Below are 25,538 nucleotides of genomic sequence, written 5' to 3' on the forward strand. Positions count from 1 at the left end.
CTTACTAATAATATCCAACCACAAAGTTATTTTAATTCATTCTAAATTTATGTTCTAAAATGGAATATTACAATGAAGTGTACTAAGAATGATCAGGGCAAATTAGCATTCAGTTCAGGAAATTAGTCCCCAATAGCTCCGGCTGCACAAATTCAGCTCAGAAAGCAGGTAGCATCATTTTGCTTTAAATACATAATAGGAACACATTTTCAATCGCAGGCTTATCTCTAAAGGCTTTAAATCTTCGAGGAGTCTATTTGACACCACGCCAGATAAGGTGCAGCGGCTGCTGAAGGAGGCATGCAGAGGGCCTCAGCTCTTCTCCAAATCACTATCAGGGATTCCGACAACATCTGAGAAGTCGCCACATTATTGATGCAATTTCATTTTCAAATGTCACATTTGTGTCAAATTGTTTACTCCCAAGAGGTTTTGCAATTCACAGTTTAAAGGCATAATTCCCTTATCCCTCAAACTAAAAGGATTAAGCGGTATTTTGTATAGTGGTTGTATTATACATTGTTTTTCTAAAACATACACATGAATGCACATACCTAGCCTTCTGGAAGTAAAGCACTTTGTTTAAAAAATAGAAACTCAGTTGACTGGAGTCCCTGTATGTGAGATGTGGATATTTAACAGACAGGTCACCATTCACCTATTTAAAATAGAATAAACATAACATCAACATATGAGTACATTGTTTTAAACTATTTTGTAAGGCACCCTGTAATCTGGTATTTTCCTATATTCTGTTTGAAAACAAATCAGAACAGCCAAAAAATTTGAAAATAGAGGGACATCTGTGTCTTAAAAGAAGATAGGAGCATCATAAAATTGAATCCCTGGCTTTCAAGGGTGAAGCATTTCAGGCACATTGCTCATCTCTGCTCATGCCTATTTACATGACACAGAGAGAAACATGGAGTTTGAAAATGATTCTATGTAATTATACAAAAATAATGTATTTAGCAAAATGAATTGTAAATAGCTATAGCTTTGAATTTTATCTAACCATATGGAGGACACATTTTACCGTAATGCAAGAAAAAAAAAAGAAACTTGGTAAATATGTTTGCTTTCAAATATAAGGCACATTGTGATTATTAAATGGCTGATTTCCTACAAAGGAATTGACCTTTTACCACCATAGCATTGCCTGTCTATTGGCCAATCTGCTTTTGTTAGCCAATGAGAGTAATGCATCTTCACAGTATACAAAACAGTTCTTCCACAGCACCTAGAAACCAAAATCTTTATGATATACAGTATCTTTATAATGACATTGTTTATATTTAATAATATTTAAAAGTAAGTTATAATGGTTTTATGACATTTGGATCGCAGCTATTATCTTTCCTATTTATATTACTTCCAGCATAGAGACATTTGTAAAAACATGTAACATCCCAATTTTTGCACCATACAACATAGTTGTTCAGTAACCTCAAGTAACCCATGCCATCAAGGTAAACTTTTCATTTTTATCAACAGAAAACTCTACAATAAAAATAAACTTTTGTAGCCCGGCAGTGGTGGCACATGCCTTTAATCCCAGCACTCGGGAGGCAGAGGCAGGTGGATATTTTTGAGTTTGAGGCCAGCCTGGTCTACAGAGTGAGATCCAGAAAAGGCACAAAGCTACACAGAAAAATCCTGTTTCAAAAAAGCAAAAATAAATAAATAAATAAATAAATAAATAAATAAATAAATAAATAAATTGAAATTGAAATTGAAATTTATAAATAAATAAATAAACTTTCATACTTATTCTCTCCCTCCACTCCTTCTCATGCTAGGTATCAAAGCCAGGGTTTCGCACATGCTAGGCAAATATTCTCCCACTGAGCAATATCCCTTAGCCATACCTTTTAATTGTTTTTTACTCACTTACCAAGTTTAATCTGTTTGTCTTTTCTCAACATCATACTCAATTTTGTCCAAAAACATACAACTTTAATTGTATGTCCACAGAACATGCAAAAGGTGATATTCTGGAAAAGATAACACAATTGGCTGCAGAGATGGCTCAGTTACCAATACTTGCTGCTCTTAGGAGGATCAGTTTGGCAGCTCACAATTGTCTGTAACTCGTGCTCTAGGGCATGGAAATGTCCTTGTCTGGCTTCTGTGTGTGCACATATCCACACACAGATTCACATTCACATACATAATAAAAATATTACTCGTAAGAAAATAACACTATATGATCTTCCCAAAGACAGTATTTCCATTTTGTTCCTAGCTCCTGTAGCATAAGGAATTTCACAGCTTTGATCTATGGGCTTAAAGGCCCTGCTGTGTCCCTATGTTGGAAGCTTGGTCCCAGCATTGTGGTGTTAAGAGTAGAACATTCAGTAGATCTGATGGAAGAAGTTAGTTTGTTGAAAGCAGTGTTCTCAGAAAGGATTCCGGTGGTTCTCTCAGAACCCCAAGTAGCTCCTAAGAATATATTCTTCATTTTTTTTTAAAGGGGGAGAATGTAATTCTGTCCCATGAGTCACTCTAGGTTCCTACCTCATTTGTGATCTCTTCCACATGTCTCAACCTTTGAGATGCCACCTGCTATGAGACCCTCACCAAGCCTGGATGGGACCATCAAATCTCGGACTTTCAGTCTCCAACTGTAATCTAAATGACCTTCTTGCCTTTAAAATGCACCTAACTAACCTTAAATAACAGGCAGAAAATCTAACCAATCAAAACCGAATCTATGATTTTTTCTCACTCCAAAATCTCATCTCCATTATTATTGAAATAATATTTACATTTTAAAGATTTTTATTTCAATTTGTTCTCTCTCTCTCTCTCTCTCTCTCTCTCTCTCTCTCTCTCTCTCTCTCTCTGTGTGTGTGTGTGTGTGTGTGTGTGTGTGTGTGTGTGTGTGTGTGTGTGTGTGTTCATGATGTCGGGGTAAAAGAATTTGAGGGAGTTGGCCCTCCACCATGTGAATTGTAGTGATCACGCTCATGATGTTGGCCATGTCTGTCAGCAAACACCTTTACCTGCTAAGCCATCTTGTTGATGCTGTGTTAGCATTTTATAACTGCAAAAGCCACTACAAATATTCAGCTGTACAAATTAGAGTTCTTTTTGACACCTCTATGCTCTCACATGTGATGAGTTTCCTGTTCCTACTGATTCTTCTTTTAAGTTCTGCTCAGGTTTATTCTCATGTAGGCCATTCAGAGAGGTCATGTGACTGTTCAAAAACAGTTGACATCCCACTAATGTAATGTTTATATTTATAGGAAAACGTTTGTTTAATACAAAACTCTATCAAGGTTGATGAGTCATTAAACAAAAGACAGTTCTTCTCTGGACTCTGTATTGAAATGCCGTTAATGATGCACCACCTAGAAACTTTAAGAACTTGCTGAGTACATTTAACAACTAACTGTATCTACCCCATGTAAAATATCCAAATTATTTTCTAACATAAGCTTATCAGATTCTAATTTAAAAGTGTCTGTAATTCCTAGCTTTAAGTAACATTTTTAGTAACCTCTTTCCCATATAACCAACAACATACACCCCAATGTAGTAGAATTTAATAATGGAATTCACTCTGACATTTTATACACTAAAATCAGTTTTAGTGGAATAATTCTCATGTAATTGATAAGAATTTGTAAGGGGGATAGAAAGATCTATAAAATTTGATGTTTCAGATAAATGTTTTCTGGAAGCCAGTAAAATTATTTTAAAGATGTCAGTTCTCAAATATAAAAATCTATAATTCTCTATAATAATAAGTTTATGTAAGCTTAATTTTTCTAATTTCCCATCATTGTCTGCATACTGCTTATCATCTCAGGGACCATTTTCTGTAATAAATCATATTGATGTCCTCTAATGGACTTCTCTCCTCATTGGAGTCTCAAGAATTATACTTCCATGCATACCCCACCACCTGCCATTCATGATCAGACTATCACCATGAACCCTTCATATGACTTCCAGTTCAGTATTCTCTCACTTTCAGCCATTTCCTCTCCTAGAAGAGAGGAAGGGGGGATGGGGAGGGCTGGTGGCTAAGAGAGCAGGACAAGCTTTCACTAAGACGTTAAAAATATCAAAGGACAGCTGTTCTGCTGTTAAGAGCATCAGGTATACCTGTAGGGCTCCCACCAGGAGGCTTGGTCCCAGCAGAGAGAAGTGAAGGATTTATTCTTTTTATCTTTCTAACATCCTTAGGAAGGGCAGTTGTTGTCTGTATTTATTAGAGAGGAAGCAGTAACAAGGTATTTCTTACTTGCACAGGATCACAGAACCAATAAATGACAACTCTGGCCTACAAATCCAACTAGTCTTGCTTTTTGTTTATGATTAATTAGTATATCATTCTATATATATTTGAACATGAATTGAACTGCAATTGAACAAACTAAACTCTCCTGAGTGATCTGCCCTTAACTCATTTCTTTCAATATTTTAATTTGATTTACACATCTAATACATTTGATTTGTTAGCAGTCTACCTATTGAATACTTTCTTAATCACTGCCATTATAAATTAAAGACTAGATTTTCACCTAGTTGCTACATTTATATGAATAATTACGTTTTATTTATATACTGAGTCAATGTTCAGTCAAGGGGCAGAGAACCATCAGTAAAAGGGTGCAAAAACAAAGCAACAAAACCTCTCATTTGGAGAAACAGAGCCATACTCTGAAGGAACATCTCAGCATCACTTCTGGCAGCTACAGTAGCAGCCATGCCCCTGCCAATACCTGCAGATGAGCAGCAAACCAACAACAAGATTGAAGATTGGAGAAGTGAGCTGGAGAAGCCTAGGAAACCAACAGAACTGTCTCTGTGAAAAACCTTCGTCCCAGCATCACTGAAAAAGCAAAGAAAGCAGAAACTATCTAATAGACGTGGGATGAGAGGAAAAGTTTCCTTCTTGAGGGTAAAAATTCTAGCTGTATTTGCTGGGAAGAATGAACTTTGGCAGAAATTGTCAAAATGGAACTGAGCAAGATACACTTGACCTGCCATAATGCATCCTTCATGCCAACATCTTCCCAGGTAGTGTCTCTACTGAGAACTAGAAAAAGCTCTTTCTGTGTTTGTCCAGGAGTCATTGCAGATGGCTGAGGAAGGCCCACTTGAAACATCGTTGAGTTCTCAGTGAAGACAGCTGCTTGTAAAGCTCTGGACAAATGCAAGAAGGCTTCTTCCTGCTCATCACATTTTCTTAGCCTCTGACCATGGATCCCACGGACTAACCAGAAGAGAGAAGGCATCCTGAGGAAGCTGGCTATAAAATAGTAGAGACTGCATGCATAATGAGAGTAGCCACCCAGACTTGCACAACCTGGCTCTGCAGAGTGTGAGTGTGCTGTGAGTGGAAAGACACAATTTAGATGGAGAAGTTCTAGGACCAAGCAGATTGCATCATCACAAATGTTCATGAGAAGCTGTAGATGGAATAGGAAAATGTCAATGTATAGGAAGCTCACCATGAATACTAGGCCATGCTAATGAGAGAGGCTTTCATAAGGTACTGAGAAACCCCTTAGAAAAGCAGAGGAGCCACCACAACCACAGGGGACAAGGGCCAAAACAGAGAGTGCTGAAGCAGAAGAAAAGCAGGCACTGTGAGGGACAAGGGAGGCTATATAATAAGAAGCGATGGCACAGCAATGCCAGGAAGAATTCAAACAAACTTTCCCTAATATGAGAGAGGAAGAAATCGAGACCGGTCTGGATGCAACCTCTGAACTGACCTAAACAATTGGAAGTTGTAATTAAGTTGCTACAATGGAAGGGATTAGGGTCCTTGGCAAAACTTCCCCTGCACTCACCATGTGGATCCTGGAGCTAAAGTTGCTTCAAACAAATGCCAATCAATACTATCAAAGTGTCAATGTCTAGTTTCCCATACCTCTTTAAACACACACACACACACACACACACACACACACACACACACACACACACACACGCATAGTTTTTGGACTGGCTGGAGTTCTACTTTGGAAAGATATTAAGTATTCCTCCCAATAGATGAGTCTCTGCTGCCTAAACTGTTCTAGGAAGTATGCTTGGAGGCAGAGGGCAAGAGAGGAGTGGTGTTGAACATCAAGGTCTGTGTGATATACTGATTAACCAATCTGTGTGGTACATTCCTGGAGCATCATGTGATTGTTGAGGGCCTGGGGGGAACAATAATGAAATGGAATCAATTAGAGCTCTTTTAATATTTATCATTTCTCTTTGGGTTTATTTGTAGCCACTATGTTTTAATTGCTTTTTCGTCCTTATATCCCTGGATCCCAGAGATGTTGTTACATATACTGCAAAGTCAAACATCCCACAACTCCGTAGCTCAGCTACTCCACTCACTCCCAGGTAGACTTCAAACAACTGCAAGTTAAAGCATGCACACAGCCCTGCAATGCCCCATATTTCGCACATTGGTGTTCTATGGAAGAGAGCTCCCCTTTGAGACCTCCGTTTGCTGTATTTTAAGAAATTCTTCTGCCAATTTGTCTTCATTTTTTTCCTCAGGAATGGGTCATCCAAGAATGATGCTTTTGTGTCTGAAATATTGCTGTTCACAGCATTTCATGCGAGGGATAGGGCATTCTTTGGAGGGGGGTTCTTGTGTTCTGGTAGCTCTTCTCTTGCCTATCTTGAGTAGTTATTCTGTGCATTTATTATTGCTGCACTGTATTTGATTTGTCCCTTTTGCCTTGAATTTGGAGATTTTCTGAGAAGCAATGCAGTACACACTTATTAAAATATATTTTAAACTAAAAAAAAAAAAACAGTGCTATTATTACTGCTTAGTCATACAGAGTTAAGACTGGATAAAGTTTGTAAGAAAAAGTAGCTTCCCATGTGATTTAACCTAATCCTTTTTCTGAAGTTGCTACATTAATAACATCTACATTTGTTAGAGGAGATTGGTCTGACTCCCTGTATACCCAGGATTAAACAGTTACATCCATACACAATTCCTTTTAACTGCTTTCTATTTTTATTTTCTAATTTACATAGGCAGAATGTTCACCCCTGTGCAGGCTACCTTTGATTTTCCTCACACCTGCTGTCCTTTCGTAGTCTTGTTTTCTACATATTCCACCTACAACTCTGTCCACCATCATAATGACATTTTTTGCCAAAATTTTTACTTCCATTCATTATAAATTTATAAGGTAAGCAGAGGTATTTCTGGGTGACATCATGATCCAAGAACATTAATGTTAGCTCCAGATCATAGTCACTCTTTCCTGGGGGATCACCAGGAAAGATATTTTTACAGAGCAGTAAGTAAATGAAAGTGAAGTCACACTTTTTATTAATTACATGCAAAAGTCCTCTTAGGCCACCATCTGGGTCTTAGAAAGAAGTGCCCATAGCTGCCACACTTCTAACATCTCCTCTTCTTGAAAATGGGACTGAGTTAATGGATTGACTAACAATAATTCCATTCAATGATTCTCTTTTTATGTGAAAAAGACCATGAAAGAAGACTATGAACCACTTTCCACTGAGGCCTCAACTGTCCTTATTTGTATTTTTAATGTCTAGGACTTAAAGGAATAAAATGAAAAGCATGATCTTGTCCATAAATATCCTCTCCAATTTAATTGCTCTCCATTCTTTGTGGATAGCACCAGCACACTTTGAAGATCAACAGACTTGCACTTGAATCCTTCTTTTGAGAAATTTCTGCCTTTTGTAAAATTACTTTTCTGAACCTCAAATTCATTTGTTTATTAAAAGGAGCTCAGTCTTACCCCCCCCCCAATACACATACACCTCAAAGCTATTGTACTGACAAAATAGGATCCTGGATCCACAATAGATATATAATGTGCCCTGTCAGAGACACTGTTCCCTTTATCTAGAGACAATAGAGATTGTTTCATCTCCTCAACTTAAACACATCATTCACTTTATGATTTTAGAAAACCTGAAGTATAGACTCACTGCAGTCTGGCTTAACCCATTTGCAATGCAAAGCATTTGCCTTTGCCTATAAATTGTCATGAATCTCTAGCTTTCTACCCCTGATGGTGACTGAGCCATGATACCTTGTGAAAGTAAAGTCAGTTACCCACAAGCTCATGAGTCTAGTTTTCAAATAAACAACATGATGCCATCTAGACTCCAAGAGAACTGATATAAGCCATTCTTATCAGAATTTGAAGCATTATAGCCACTAGCTACACTGTGTCTTTAATAGCTGAGTGACTGCTACCACAAATCTCTGCTAAATGTGCTTTCATGTTGACTAAGTACAGCATACTGAACAAAATGGTTTCATAATAATTCTTCCACTATAATGTGTAGATTTCTACATAAACAGCATTTTTCTAAGGTTCTTTCCTGAAGTTAGACAAATGTTACATTCTCATAAGAAAATAACATTTTATATCCATAGCTTTGTGCTTCAAAGGCTTAAAGAAACAAAATTATATCAATCTAAAAGGAGGCTTTTGTGTAACAGAACCATTTGAAATAAAGATGTGTTGCTCAGATCTTTAAGATATACCCCCCATCTTACTTCCATGTCTCACCAGAGAGATATTCATTTACCACTGAACAGGACAGATTTCTCACTGTTGAAAATACAGTCTACTATAATCATCCACCCCAATGGCCTCACTTCTTCATAGTTTCCTTCAAAAAGAACAAAACTTACAATGTTGACCTCATCTTTTAAAATGAAAACCAAATGCTTCCAGAAAAACATCAATAAAGATATAAAGAAAGTATTTTCTTTTTATTTTTTGGAAGCTCACAAATCCCTAGCTAGTCTCCCTCACATATAGTCAGCAACTACTCTTTAAGTGCAAATTTCCATAGGTGGACTTGCAAATGTATATGTCTGGCTGCCTCACTTTGCTGTCAAAAATGTTGAAAGTACTGGAAAGAAAGAATAAAGCAAGCTCACAATTAGCTATTGGAGGCTGTGTTTCCATGTGACATGATAAGGATAAAATAATCTTTCAAACTTTTTCAGTGCTATGTGTCAAAGGAAAGTCTGAACTCTTTTGTCCTTCCTAGGAAGGAAGAAAGACACTGTGCTTCTGTTCAAAAGTAGCATCTGCTCCTTTCCTATCCTTACCAGGTGACTTGTAGCTGTTGGGGAGAAAGTATCTAGCATGAAGGAATGACTGACAAAGGTGGACTATCCTTAGCACCCTGGGGGGGGGAAGCAAATCATCCCTTAATCTCAGATCATCAGGTTGACCCTGCTTCATCCAAACTTCCCTTCCAGTCTCCACAAAAGGTACACTCTTTCTGTGACACACAGTAATTATCAACTAGAATTTGATAAACTGCAGTGTTTCATGAACATTCATGGACCACAGAACACATAAAGCCGAGAATATATGAAGCCATCTTAGGCCTGATGCAAAAACACAGTTCAAGAAATCAAAGAATACAATTGCTGAATGTGCTTAACACACTAATCAAAACTCTTGCAAACTAATCTTACCTGTTAAGAAATAGCATGCTCTCTGGGAAAGTCAATAATTGCTTAGCATAAGGAAGCTATATAACAAACATAAAATATAAAAGGCTATATAATAAAGGTTGCAAATATGACCCAAATTAGAAATTATTACCAACTTTGATTTAAGAGTCAATTAATCATTCAATTTTTAAGAAATAACCATCTCAGTTGATCTTGAAAAATTATTTGAAAAGGACTGCTACCATATCTATATGCAAAAGTAACTCTTTGAAACCAATGATAGAAAAAAGTTCTTTGCAAAAAGCAATGTTAAGTAGAACTTTGCTGAGATCTTGTAGTTATTGCCAAGTCCAAATCAGAAATAGTTTTAACTATACAAGTCCAAGAAGGGTACTAAGATTCCCCCCATTTCTCATGTGTCCTCTAAAATCAACTCAAGTTGGGACACAGGGGGCTTCAGATAGTATTTTAGGGGATACTGACAATTCACAACAAGCTGTTTCTTTTTGGTGTAGCAGAAATATAAGCTGCTCTTTCCCTAGAAGTTCTATCAATTGGTCCACATGTCAGTTTTTATGCCAGTACCAAGCTGTTTTTATTACTACAGCTCTATAGTAGAGCTTGAGGTCAGGGATCATGATGCCTCCAGAGGTTGCTTTATTATACAGGATTCTTTTAGCTATCCTAGGTCTTTTGTTTTTCTATATAAAATTAAGTATTATTCTTTCCAAGTCTATGAAGATTTGTGTTGCGATTTTGATAGGGATTGCATTGAATCTGTATATTGCTTTTGGTAAGATTGCCATTTTTACTATGTTGATTCTACCTATCCATGAGCATGGGAGATCTTTCCATTTTCTGATATCTTCAATTTCTTTCTTCAGAGACTAAAAGTTCTTATCATACAGGTCTTTCACTTGCTTAGTTAGAGTTGCCCCAAGGTATTTTATATTATTTGTGGCTATTGTAAAGGTTGATGATTCTCTGATTTCTTTCTCAGGCCCGTTTTCATTTCTATATAAGAGGGCTACTGATTTTTTGAGTTAATCTTGTATCCTGCCACCTTACTGAAGGAGTTTATCAGCTGTAGGAGTTCCCTGGTAGAATTTTTGGGGTCACTTATGTATACTATCATATCATCTGCAAATAATGAAAATTTGGCTTCTTCCTTTCCAGTTTGTATCCCCTTGATCTCCTTGTGTTGTCTTATTGCTTTAGCTAGAACTTCAAGTACTATATTGAATAAGTATGGGGAGAGTGGACAGCCTTGTCTTGTTCCTGATTTTAGTGGAATCACTTTGAGTTTCTCTCCATTTAATTTGATGTTGGCTGTCGGCTTGATCTTTCTCTACCCTGTGCTTCACACAAAAGAGTCATCATTTGAATAATTGCCACACCAAGATAAAAAAACCACCAGTGATTTAGAGGGCCTTGTTCTCCTGGTGTCCTCCATCTCCTCTGACTGCTACACACTTTCCCCTTCCTCTTCCACAGGGTACACTGATTTTTGAGGGGAGGAATTTGCTATAGATACTCCATTTAGGGCTGAATGTTTCAAGATATCTCTCTCTCTCTCTCTCTCTCTCTCTCTCTCTCTCTCTCTCTCTCTCTGTGTGTGTGTGTGTGTGTGTGTGTGTGTGTGTGTGTGTGTGTGTGTCTGTGTGTAATGTCTGGCTGTGAGTCTCTGTATTTGTTCCCATCTATTACAGGAGGAAGGTTCTCTGATAATGACTGAAAAAGGCACTCATCCATGAGTATAGCAGAATATCATTGGGAATCATTTTAACACTACTTTTCTTAAAGAACAATAGTATTTTTTCTTTTTTTACTCTGTGTCTCTGGGCTATCTAGTCTCAGGTTCTTGGTCATCTAGGCAGTTTAGGGAATGAGTTAAATCTCATGGAGTGAGTCATATATCCAATCAGACATTTGGTGGTTACACCCAAAAGCTTTGTGCCATCATTGCCCTAGCATATTTTGCAGCCAGGACAGAATTGTAGATCAAGAGGTTTGTGGCTGAGTTGATTTTTATGTTTCTCTTTTGGTAGCCTACAGAGTACCTTCCATACCAAAGACACTACAACATAAGGGTGACAGTTCTATGTAGGCACCAGCTGGATCTCTAATGTCCGATGGGTTGTGTGGCTGTTGTCTTCAGCAATGGGGCCCTGCTGTGAGTTTGTAGAGAGAAATTGCCTTGGCAACAACCTGGGTTGTTTGGGGATTTTCACGGGACTCCTTTTGCCAACAACTCAATTCAGTGTAACCCAGTACTGTAGGCTTCGTTTGGTGACAAAAGATGGCTTATCTGAAGACTTTCAAAATCAACTGAGAAAAACTCATACGAACTCATAGATACTGAAGCAGCCAACACACGGCCTACATGGGTCTGCACCAAGTCCTCAGCACATGCATTATGTCTTTCAGTTTAGTGTTTTTATAGAACTCCTGAGTGTAGCTGAAGTTTTCTCCACTCCTGCCTGGCCCATGTTCAGGACAAATCTTTCTCAGCTGCCAGTCCCAGAACTACCCAGACCTAACTGAGTAAACACACAGAGACTTATATTGCTTACAAACTATATGATCGTGGCGGACTTCTTGTTATCTAGTTCTTCTATCTTAAATTAACACATTTCTATTAATCTATACTTTGCCACGTGGCTTGTGGCTTACCGGTACTTTACATCCTGCTCCTCATTGTGGTGGCTAGCAGCATCTCCTCCACTCTGCCTTCCGGTTCCCCCAATTCTCCTCTCTGCTAGTCACACCTACACTTCCTGCCTGGCTGCTGGCCAATCAGTGTTTTATTTATCAATCAATCATCCACAGCACCTGAGTGTGTGAACAAGTGGCTCTCCTATTCCTATGACTTATCTTGGGCTCCTTTCCTCCTGTTGGTTTGCCTTGTCTAACTTCCGTGTGATAGTCCTTGCTTTATCTTATTATATTTTATCTTGTTATATTTTGTTGTTATCTCTTAGAAGCCTGTCCTTTTCTAATGAAAGAAAGGGAGTGGATCCAGATAGTGGGGTGGCGGCCACTGGGAGAAGGAGAAGGAGTGGAAACTGTAATCAGAATATATTGTATAAGAAAAGAATGTATTTTCAATAAACAGGAAAAAAACAAAACAAGCAAACACCAAACCTAGTAGTGACTATTAAGCCAAGTGAGTGATACTTCCCAACCTGAACCTCTTTTTCCTCTGGCTCCAGTTCACATTCTAAAGACAAGCAGGAACTAGTAAAGAGATGACCATTTCTGAACATTTAAAAATGTATGCTAGCATGTGAGATATGCTCTCGGGTATTCTTCCCTGTGAGCAAATGAATATTAGAATCGGGTGTCTTACACACATCAACAAGACTCTCCTTGTTAAATCTGATTCAGGATTTCTGAGGTAGAGTCAGAAAAACTGAGTTTTTAACACACCACTCTACTACCACAATGTGGGAGACACTATCCTAGGGGAAGAGAAAGGTAACAATGCTGAGATGGTGGAAGATGATTCACAACTTCACTCCATCTAGAATTAAAAGAGGCACATCTCTGAGTGTGTCTGGTAAGATCATTTCCAGGAAGGAGTAACTGGGGTTATGGAAGAGAACTACCCCCAGGGTTAATAACCCCTTCCCACAGCAGGCCCAGACTCTCAGGTCCCATGAAAAAGCATCTCTGCTCATTGCCCACCTCCATTGCCTGCTGGTATGTGGAGCCATCCATGGCCACTGCTGCGGCTGCCATTCTTCAGCCTTCTAATGTGGAACTACGGTCTGCTTCTCTCCAGGACTCTCAGATTTTTGAAGCAAGATTCTGGCCGTTGAGCCATATGACCTGAGCAGCTAATGATGGGGTTATCAGGCCCCCTGGCATGCAGACAGCCTTTATTGGATGACTATTCAGACCATACTGTGCAAGTGAATCTTTACACATACACACACACACACACACACACACACACACACACACACACACACACACACACTGCTCTGTTCCTCTAGAGAACTCTGACACATACATATTGGTAATAGGTTTTTATCCATTGCTTCTGAGTAATGAAAGGGACAAAATGCAGGCTGAAGAATATAACAATGATGACCCAGAAATAACATCAAATCCGGAGTAGGTCAGGAGCTCAGAGCAATCTCCATGTTCAACAATCCTAACAGCAGTGGGTAAAAGTACATAATTATCAGTCTCACAAATTTACCACCACTTCTGTAGATCACATTATGGGCAGAAAGTTACATATAGAACAGCTTTTAGACATAAAGGTCACAGGGACTGCAGAGAGGTAAGGTCAACTTTCAGTAGTGAAAATGTCGCTTATGTCCAACCAGCATTCTTAATTCTCATATGGAATACTTGTATTTTTATCCACATAACCCATCTTTGAATCTATTACCAGATACATATCTAGAGATTATTAAATAACATAAACAGAATGAGATATATTTTCACCTTGCAAAACTGCACACCTGGAGGAGATTCCTGAGTGGCCTTTTAATTCTACGAGAATTCTCACAGTACAAAAAATGGAAAAGTCAAGATTTATCTATCTTTTACTTGTTAATTTCTACATTATTGTCCACACAGCAATGTGGTCCTACAAAGGATGGCAATCCCAGCTCTCAAGCAGGTTGTGTCCATGTCCCCCTACACTTCTAAGGTGCTGGTGACTCCCAAGATGCCTAATAAAAATTGAATGTGAAATAAGAAATATTTCCCACATTTTTCTTATCTTACATTTTGGAATAAAAGAGAGCCTGGTAAAACCGAATAAAACCATCCTTCCCCTTTGGAAGGATAATGAGGAAAACGCCAAGGTGCTATTTTGAACCAAGATTTCTAGTACTTCTTTCTGAAAGATCCTTTTTTCTTCTGAACACTTAAGGAGCTCTGGATTGGAGTCTAAGAGGACTTGCTAAGGGGATGAAAGAAGCTCAGGGATATCTGTGCCATCCAGGAACAAAAGCAGATGGAGAGGAGAATGGAAAGAGTCAAGGATGGGTGTGATCAAGATGGAGTGGGCCCATCATCTGGGAGAGGTGAGCAGCTGATGAAAAACGCCCAGGTTAGGGAGGATTAACAAACAAAACACTTGTCTCTCCTCCAGTCTGAGTAAGATGCTCAAAGGAAACAAGGCAGCTAATTGGGAAAAGTAACCCCAGGCCCCTGCCACCATGAAGAAACTGGAGCCCCAAAAGGTGGTGAATCCTGTTTGAAAAAAGGCCTTAAAACTTAGGCATCTCACATGCTTTACTTCCTCAAATGGCCCTACTACATTAGGCTGCAGCGGGAAAGGACCATCCTCTATAAGTGGCTCAAAGCATCTCTTGACCTTAACCGGTTCTCCCAGGCCCTGGACCAGGAAACGCCTAGCCTACCCAGCTGCTCAAGCTTGCCCACAAGAACAGGCCAGATACAAAGCCGGAAGAGAAGCAAAAGCTGTTGACCCATGCTGAGAAGAAAGCTGCTGGCAAAGGGGGCATCCCAACTAAGGGACCACCTGTCCTTTGAGTAAGGATCAATACAGTCATCATCTTGGTGAGAACAAGAAGGCTCAGCTGATGGTGACTGTCCACGATATAGACCCTACTGAGCTGGTTATCTTCCTGCCTGGCCTATGTCTCAAGATGGGGGTCCTCTCCTGCATCATCAAGGGAAAGGCCAGGCTGGAGCATCTAGTCCATAGGAAGAAGACATGCACCACTCTTGACCTACTTGGTTGAGAGAAAGTTCCCTTTACCACTTCACAGCCAAGTTACTTGGTAACACTTGGCCTATACTTGAAAATTTCAGGGTCGTAGTAATTAAAACCAACAATGTCAAGACATCAGGGCTGTCTGAGTGACTGTTCTTGGGCTGTTTAGCAAGATTAACAGTCTGGTGGCAGGAAAGTGAGGAGCATCGTGTATGTCCTTATCCTGGTGGATAAGTAAGGCAGATTACAGCACAGACCCACAAGATGAACACTCTTGTGCATCAATGGAAAATACCTCACTAGCTCAGTCCTCAGAAGCAGAGCTAGAGGTAATAGCAAGACCACACCCAGCAGCATCACTTGGTTTCTTGGCCACATTCAGGTTAGTTTAGTACAGAAAAGCATTTGAGGGGGATCTTTTACTGACCCCATCACGTTTCTCTGACAGTTGTTAAAATAGGCAACGAGTATGTCAACAGCTTGAGTATCGGCATCTTGCAAGGATTTCAGATCAATCACTCACCAAAGAACTTGGCGGCTTTTCTATCTTGTTTTTAATCAAATGGTACATCCACTCTGATGGTAACCTGTTCGGCCAAATCTCCACCTCATAATTTGAAAAATCAATGGTGATTAGCAAATTAGTTAGCTTTGGCATGGAGCTGTGCTCACTTGCCCATGACAGCATGGAAACCAGTTTCACACTGTAAGAAATAGAGCCGGGTGTCCTTCTACAGGATCATGTCCGGTGATCGGCATGTGTGACAAGTGACATATTCCTTGATATATCTTCTCAAGACATTTTCTATCTGTTTCTGTTGGAATATTCCTTTGATTACAAGTTGGTTATTACCATCTATAGAATCACTTGTACCCAATTCTGCCAGGAGATGTTTGGGTTGACGATGTAATAGTTTACAGATGTCTGTAAAATTGACAAAAGAAGTTTTCTTGGTTCCTACTCAGACAACCTGTGGAGGTTTCATAACAAATTTCCTCTTCTCTCCAGCAACCATATCTGAATTCTTTTCTCTCATGGTGTTGAACGCTCAGTTCAGCAACTCCTGGCATGTGTAGTCTCTTTCTGAGCCTGCCCAGCAGGCCCAGTCTGGTTACTGAATGAAATGCCATCATCTTTTTTGCTGTCTTCATCTTCTAAAGCTTTGTCTTTTTCTAGTATTTCATCTTCATCTGGGAATCTGACGTTCTTCTTTTTCTTCTTTTTCTTCTTTTTATTGCCAAGCATAATATCCAGATCATCCTCTGGCTCAGCTAGCTCTTGAGCATCACTTTCAATCTTAACATCCTTTACACCTTCTTCTGCTTCATCGATATCAAATATCTTTTTTGTTTTTCTTCTTTTTCTTTTGATTGGAGAAGTTCAAGTCATCTAAGTCATCAGAAGCATCCTTTTTCCTCTGTCCTCTTCATCAGCTTCCACATCTTTGTCTCCAGCTGGTTCTGGCTCCACTCCTTTTGTTTCTGAAGGCTGGTTTTCTTCTGTCTGGGCATCACCTTCTTCATCTAACACACCACTGTTGCCTTCACATAGGTTAACTCAGAAGACAAAGGCACTCTGGCTAAGCTGCTGGAAGCTATTAGGACCAATTGCAACAGCAGATAGGATGCCGCCACTGGGGAGACAATGTCCTGGGTCATAAATCTGAGGCTCTCATTGCCAAGCTGGAGAAAGCAAAGGCCAAAACGGTTGCCACTACACTGAGTCAAATGTACACTGCTATGCTTTCTGTAAATATGTTTTTTTTTTTTTTAAAAAAAATCTAATGTAATTGGAGGTTGTTTTCACTGTAGCATAATAAATCTCTCCTGTCCCTCCAGTTGAAATAATAGTCAACTGACATGTCTGAAGTAATGTGTGTTTTGCTTTGTTTTGTATTTGGATATGAGAACAGGCATTAGGTTCATATTATAGATTCTATATATTATCCTAAAGTATGTAGTCCCTGATGCAATCCCTGAATTAAATGAATTCTGTGGACACAGAGGTTCAGAGTGAAATGTGAGCATGGGAATATAACCCTTACCAACAAACAGACCTTTAAAACCATATTTCATAGGATGAGAGGCTCCATTTAATATTATCTAGACTTTAGGAGAAGTAAATCCCCTGTTATCCAGAAAACAACATAATTAAAATACATGGAATATTAAATGCTTTACTAGCAGATTTTGTTGTAGATAATGGGTTTGATAAATGCATTTTCTTGGATTTATATAATTTTTCTCCGCATTAATCTCTTGCCCTTCCATCTCTTCCCCTTGCCCTTCCTGTTAATCTTCTATCTCCCATCATGTAGTTAGACATATGGATATGTATAAATTATATAATTGTGTTAATCTATATAAACTAAGCCTCCATAAAGAAAAGAAACCATTAGCTATTTTTCTGAGCCTGGCTGATTTAACATGATAATATCCAGTTACATCCATTTTCTAAGCAACATACTTTCATTCCTCTTAATGGGTGAACAAAACCCCATTGCAAACACATCCTGCAGTTCCTTCATTCATTATTCTGTTGATGGGCATGTGAACTAAGCGCATAGCTTGAAAGCAGTGAGTCACACAGCACTATAGACTGATATGGAAATATGTCTCTCATACAGACTTACGAGTTCTTTGTGAATGTACGCTTCAAAATTGGATAGCTGGATCATGTGGTAGTTCAATTTTTAGTTTTCCACCAGTGGACAGAACAATTTCCATTTCTCCCAGTGGTGAGCAAAGGTTGTCCTCCTCCTACAACCCCGTCAACCTTTATCACAGATTTTGTAATGTTTGTCTTTGTGACTAGGGTGAGACAAAAATCTCAATAAAATTTTAATTTGCATTATCCAGATGAATGAGAACATAGTACATTTTTCCATATTATTTAGCCATTTGTACTTCATCTTAGAAAAAATGTCTCTTTAATTTGTTTCCCATTTACTGGTGGTATTACTTGGTCTTAGCTTTTTAATATTTTGAGTTCCTATTGAGTTCCTATGCTAGCTATTAACCCTCTGTCATAGTTTAGCTACTGAAGACTTTTCTCTCATTCTGTAGGTTGCTCCTTCACTCAGTTAAAGTTTTCTTGAAAGGACAGAGTCTTTCATAGAAGAAAACTTTCCTAACTTAAAGAAGGAAATACCTATGGAGATACAGGAAGCCTATAGAAGACCAAATAGACTAGACTCCCCCACCAAAAAAAGTCCCCTTACCACCTAATAATTAAACCACTAAACATATAGACTAAAAAAAGAATATTAAGAGTGGCAAAGGAAAAAGGCCAAGTGACTTATAAAGGCAGACCTATCAGAATAACCCCCTGACTTCTCAATGGAGACTCTGAAAGCCAGAAGGTCCTAGACCGACGTAATGCACACACTAAGAAACCAGATGCCAGCCCAGACTATTATACCCAGCAAAACTTTCAATCACCAAAGACAGAGTGTACAAGACATTCAAGGACAAAACCAGATTTAAACAATACCTATCCACAAATCCAGCCCTACAGAAAACACTAGAAGGAGATCTCCAACCTAAGGAAGTTTGATGCACCCATGGAAACACAGGCAATAGATAACCCCATAACAGCAAAGTGCGAAGAAGGGAAATACATGTACACTGCCACCAAAAGATAATAGAAATTAATAACCACTGGTCATTAATATCCCCTAATGTCGATGGACTCAATTTACCTATAAAAAGACACAGGCTAGCAGAATGAATAGGAAAACAGGATCCATCCTTCTACTGCATACAAAAAACACAACTCAACTTCAAAGACAGACACTACCTTAGAGTAAAAGGCTGGGAAAAGACTTTCCAATCAAATGGACTTAAGAAGCAAGCTGGTATAGCTACCCTAATATCTGACAAAATAGACTTCAAACTAAGATCAATCAAACGATACTGGGAAGGACATTACATATTCATTAAAGGAAAACTCCATCAAGATGAAGTCTCAATTCTGAACATTTATGCCCCAAATACAAGGGCACCAACATTTATAAAAGAAACATTACTAAAGCTTAAATCACACATAAAACCTCACACACTAGTAGTGGGAGACTTCAACACCCCACTCTCCCTAGACAGAAACTTAACAGAGAAATAAGGGATCTAACATGTTATGACTCAAACGGACTTAATAGATATCTATAGAACATTCCACCCTAACACAAAAGAATATACCTTTTTTCTCAAATGGAACCTTCTCTAAAATTGACCACATACTCAGTTACAAAGCAAATCTCATAAGATACAAAAAAATTGGATTAAATTCCTCTGTTTTATCAGACCATGATGGCTTAAAGTTAGAAATCAGTAACACAAACTACAGAAAGCCTACAATCTCACGGAAACTGAATAATGCTCAACTAAATCACCAATGCATCAAGGAAGAAATAAAAAAAATTAAAGACTTCCTATAATTCAATAAAAATAAATGTACAGCATACTCAAACTTATGGAACACTATGAAAGCAATGCTAAGAGAAAATTTCATAGAGCTAAATGTTCACATAAAAAAGTGGGAGAAATCTCACACTAGCAACTTAACAGCACCCTTGAAAGCACTAGAAGGAAAATGAAACAAACTTACCCAGGAGGAGTAGATGCCAGGAAATAATCAAATTGAGGGCTGAAATCAATAAAATAGAAACAAAGAGAACAATACAAAGAATCAATGAAACAAATAGTTGGTTCTTTGAGAAAATCAACAAGATAGACAAACCCTTATCCAAACTAACCAAAAGGCAAAGAGAGAACACCCAAATTAACAAAATAAGACATGAAAAGGGAGACATAACAACAGACAATGAGGAAATCCATAGATTCATTAAGTCATACTTCAAAAACAAAATTGGAAAATCTAAAAGAAATGGACAATTTTCTGTAAAGGTACCACATACCAAAATTAAATCAAGATCAGATAAATAATTTAAATAGACCTATAACCTCTAAGGAAATAGAAACAGTCATTAAAAGTCTCCCAACCAAAAAAGTCCAGTACTAGGTAGTTTCAGCACAGAATTCTACCAGAATTTCAAGGAAGAGCTAATACCAATACTCTTCAAATTGTTCCACACAATAGAAACAAACAAACATCACCGAACTCTTTTTATGAAGCTATAGTTACCCTGATACCCAAACAACAAAAAGATACAAAAAAGAAAGAAAATTACAGACCAATCTTCCTCATGAACATTGATGCTAAAATACTCAATAAAATACTGGAAAACCAAATCCAAGAACACATAAAAAAATTATCCACCATGACCAAATAGGTTTCATCCCAGAAATGCAAGGATGGTTCAACATACAAAACTCTGTCAATGTAATACACCATACAAACAAACTGAAAGAAAAAAAACTATTAGATGCTGAAAAAGCCTTTGACAAAATCCAACACCCATTCATAATGAAGGTTTTGGAGAGACCAGTAATACAAAGAACATACCTAAGTCTAAGGAAGGCAATTTACAGCGAGCTGACAGCCAACACCAAATTAAATAGAAAGAAACTCAAAGCAATTCCACTAAAATGAGCAACAAAGACAAGGCTGTCCCCTCACCCCATAGCTATTCCATATAGAACTCAAAGTTCTAGCTATAGCAATTAAGACAACAAAAAAGAGATCAAGGAGATACAAATTGGAAAGGGAGACGTTAAACTTTCACTATTCACAGATGATATGTTAGTATACATATGTAACCCAAAAAATTCTACCAGGTAATACCTACAGCTGATAAACACTTTCAGTAATGTGGCAGGATACAGGATTAATTCAAAAAAATCAGTAGCCCTCCTATATACAAATGATAAATGGGCTGAGAAAGAAATCAGAGAAATATCACCCTTTACAATAGCCACAAATAACATAAAATACCTCAGGGTAACTCTAACTAAGCAAGTGAAAGACCTGTATGACAAGAAAGAAATGGAAAAAGATATCAGAAAATGGAAAGATTCCCCCATGCTCGTGGATAGTTAAGATTAACATAGTAAAAGTGGCAATCTTACCAAAAGCTATCTACAGATTCAATGCAATCTCCATAAAAATCCAAATACAATTTTTTATAGACCTCAAAAGATTAATGCCCAATATCATATGGAAAAAAAAATCCAGGATAGCTAAAGCTCCTGTACAGTAAAGTGACCTCTGGAGGCATCATGTTTCCTGACCTCAAGATCTACTATAGAGCTATAGTAATAAAAATGGCTTGATGTCAGCATAAAAATTGACATGTGGACCAATAGAATCAAATTAAAGAATTTGACATGAATCCACACACCTATGAACACCTGATTTTTGATAAGTAAGTAAGTGAGTAAATAAATAAATAAATAAATAAATAAATAAATAAATAAATAAAGCCAAACCTGAACAATGGAAAAAGACACCATCTTCAACAAATGGTGCTGGCATAACTGGATGTCAACATGTAGAGGATTGCAAATAGAGCCATCTCTATCACCATGCACAAAACTCAAGTTCAACTGGATCAAAGACTTCAACATAAATCCATGTACACTGAACTTGACGGAAGAAAAGTAGTAAGTAACCTTGAATACACTGGCACAGGAGACCGCTTCCTAAATATAATACCAGAGCACAGACACTGAGAGCAAAATGAATAAAGGGAACCTCTTGAAAAAAAGAAAGCTCTGTAAGGCAAAGGACACAGTAAATAAGAAAAAAGAACAGCCTACAGAATGGGAAAAGATCTTCACCAACCCCACATCTGACAGAGGGCTGATCTCCAAAAATATATAAAGAATTCAAGAAACTAGACATCAAAATACCAAACATTCCAATTTAAAAAAAATGGGCTACAGAGCCAAACAGAGAATTCTCTACAGAAGATTCTCAAATGACTGAAAGACATTTAAGAAATTGCTCAACATCCTTAGCTATCCAGGAAATGCCAATCAAAACTGCTCTGTGATACCATCTTACACCTGTCAGAATGCCTAAGATCAAAAACACTGATAACAGCTTATGTTAGAGAGGTTGTGGAGCAAGCAGAACTCTCCTCCACTGTTGGTGGGAATGCCACTTTGGAAATCAATATCATGGTTTCTCAGAAAATTGAGAATCAATCTATCTCAAGACCCAGCTATACCACTCTTGGGCATATACCCAAGGGATGTTCAATCATACCACAAGGACACAAGCTCAACTATGTTCATAGCAGCATTATTCATAACAGCCAGAACCTGGAAACAAGCTAGATATCCTTCAACTGAAGACTGGATAAAGAAAATATGGTACTTATACATAATGGAGTACTCAGCAGTAAAAAAAAAAAAAAATCATCATGAAATTTGCACGCTAATGAATAGAAATAGAAAATATCATCCTGAGTGTTTTAACCCAGACTCAGAAGAACAAACATGTTATGTACTCGCTCGCAAGTGGACACTAGATATAAAGCAAAGGATAACCAGACTATAACTCACAGCTCCAGAGTAGCTAGCTAACAAGGGACCCTAAGAGTGATGCATGGATTTCCCTGGAAAGGGGAAATACATGAGATATTCATGAGTAAACTGGGGGTGAGGGGGCATGGAGGGTAGGGGATAGGAGATGAGAACATAAGGGAATGGGATGGTCGAGCTGGAACAGGGACAGAGTGGAAGAGCAATGAAAGTGATGTCTTGATAGAGGGAGAGACATCATGGTGATAGGGAGAAACCAGGTACTAGTGATGTTCCCAGGAATCCACAAGATGACCCAAGTTTAGACTATTAGCAATAGTGGAGAGGGTGCCTGAACTGGCTTATCCCAGTAATCAGGTTGGTAAATACCCTCATTGTCATCATAGAGCCTTCATCCAGTAACTGATAGAAGCAGATGCAGAGATCCACAGCCAAGCGCCAGGCGGAGCTCCAGGAGTCCAGTCAAAGAGAGAGAAGAGGGATTCTATGAGCAAGGGGTAGCAAGATCATAATGGGGAAACCTACAGAGACAACCAAACCAAACTAGTGGGAACTCATGCAATTTAGACCAACATCTGTGGATCCTCCATGGGACTGGACTAGGCCCTCTGCAGAAGCAATACAGTTGTATAGCTTGGTCTGCTTAAGGGGCCCTCTGGCAAAAGGCTCAGGATCCATCCCTGGTGCATGAGCTGGCTGTTTGGTGGGACACCTTGCACAGCCTTGATGTAAGAGGAGGGACTCAGACCTACCTCTACTGAATGTACCAAGCTCTGGTGACTCCCCATGGGAGGCCTTATCATACTGGAGGAGGGAATTGGTCACGGGAGGCTGGGGGACAGGATAAGGAAAGAGAGGGGGGTCTGTGGTTGGTATGTAAAATGAATAAAAAATTTCTTAATAAAAAGACAAGTTAAAAAAGAAATGCTAGCTAAGAAGTTTATAAGTGTCTAAAAGTTTATTCATTTCTTTGACAATTTCCAATTTATTAAAAGATAGATTTTCAAGCTATGTCTTAATATTTCTCTGAATTTCATTAGTGTCTGTTGTAATGTCTCCTTTTCATTGCTAATTTTGTGAGTTTAAGTACTAAATTATCAAAAAAAATGTTTAACATATGAGGAGTCGCTTAATGTGTATCAAGTATATTCTATTACATTTTCTAAGAAGATAGAATGAACAAAATGGACTTTGTTCCTAACTTTTAGGATTTCTGAAGGGATATTCAAGAACTATCTGAAGGGATATTATAACTATCTGAAGGGATATTCAAGAAACAGATACATTAGTTGACAACAAAATATCAAAAATACCATTAAAGTGTGATGTAATAGTAAGAAAAAAGGGTAGAAGTCATAGACTCAGCCTGAAGTTCAATAATAACAAAATTCAAATAACTAGCCTATAAGAATAATATTTTCAAACTAACTTTATCTATACTGGTCCTACTTCTCTTCAAGGAAAAAGTCATGCATGATTTTCTTAACCTTGGAGTGCATGGTATTATCCTGAACTCAGCTCTGTCTCCTTTTTTTCATATCCAAATTAAATTCAAAGACTCACATGATGAAAATTGACATGTGTTAACATGGACTGTATAAAGCCAAACATATTTCTAGTGCAGCTGCATAAAATGTATAACAGACACTATTCCTCAAGAAAGTTGTCTTAGCCACAGGAAGAATCCATTCACTGCATTCTTAGTGCAAGTGCTTGTTTTTGGCCTCCTGTCAATTTTGGTTTTCTAGACACAGGGAGCCACCAAGGATGAAATCTGAGAGTGGGATATGGAAATAGAAAGACAGAAAACCAAAGGAACACAGGTACACATGTGCAGGATGTCTAGAGATCTAAAGTGCAACATGGGGACTACTGTTACAATACTGTATGGTAGAAATTTACTAAGAATATTTTAGATATTCTTAACATAATGCTGAAAAACGACAACAAGATGATAGGTATGTTTATTTCTTCACTATAATGACCATTTAACCATATGTAAGCATATCAGAACACCATGCTGCATGTCTTAACTATAGCCAAATAAAAAATAAGTGGATCTTGCACTTCGTTTTTAATAGTCAAATACATTTTCACATTTTCTTCTCACTCAAAGTTTGGTTTTGTTAATTATACACACTTAGTCATTATGATTTCAAAATCATAATTATATCTAAGTGATTTGACAGTGGCACATTCCCCATTACGGGAGTGTGAATTCTGAGCTTGTTTTCTGAACTATTAACCATCATTAGGTATGAGAAATGGCAGCCAATTTGCACTATGTTATCCAATGTGTCACTCAAAGATTTAACAAATGCTTGGAAATGTGCTTAGATCATAATCCAAACAGCAATTTCTTTGTGAATTTTCATTATATCAAAGCAAGTAGAAACATGTGTATGTAAAATGCTTATATTTGCAAGTCTGCAACATTTTGATGGTATAATTAATGTCTTTTTCATAATACATTTAACACACAATTTGCATTCATGAAAACTTAGGTATCCCAAGGAAGCAATGTTCTATTCACTAACGAAAATAAGTATACCAGTTAACATGTGAAGCTAGTTATTTCTTTACAATTTTGGGATATCCAGAGCCACAAAAAGTGTTACAATATACTTTCATCCATTAAATATTAATATATAATTCAGGTTTTATGAAAGTTTCAAAATACATCAAATATAATCATTGCTTTCAAGAAATCAAAATTGCCAAAAACTTGTGGCAAATGATACTTTAAAGAGATTCCTTGCTTTTCGAACACTGTACTATATATTAAGCTACAAAGGTAGACGTCTCACATACTACATTACCTCAATATTCCAATAGACAAATTCTCCATCCAATTTTTAAGTGTAGCAATATTTTGCTTACATGAACACACTCACAGATGATATTCAATATCTCAAACACATGAAAGAGACATTGGTTCGTCCAATAAAC

At 37.9% G+C, this 25,538-nt stretch overlaps 3 pseudogenes; 1 reads left to right on the top strand and 2 right to left on the bottom strand.

Moving 5' to 3' along the window:
• The window catches only part of LOC118595250, a 35,698-nt pseudogene extending 22,515 nt beyond the window's left edge, over positions 1-13,183 (bottom strand).
• Positions 13,184-14,429: 1,246 nt separating this feature from the next.
• Positions 14,430-25,538, top strand: part of LOC118595251 — a 91,786-nt pseudogene continuing 80,677 nt past the window's right edge.
• Positions 15,812-16,668, bottom strand: LOC118595601 (annotated as a pseudogene).

This window comes from Onychomys torridus, chromosome 14 (assembly GCF_903995425.1).
Source record: "Onychomys torridus chromosome 14, mOncTor1.1, whole genome shotgun sequence".
Taxonomy (NCBI): Eukaryota; Metazoa; Chordata; class Mammalia; order Rodentia; family Cricetidae; genus Onychomys; species Onychomys torridus.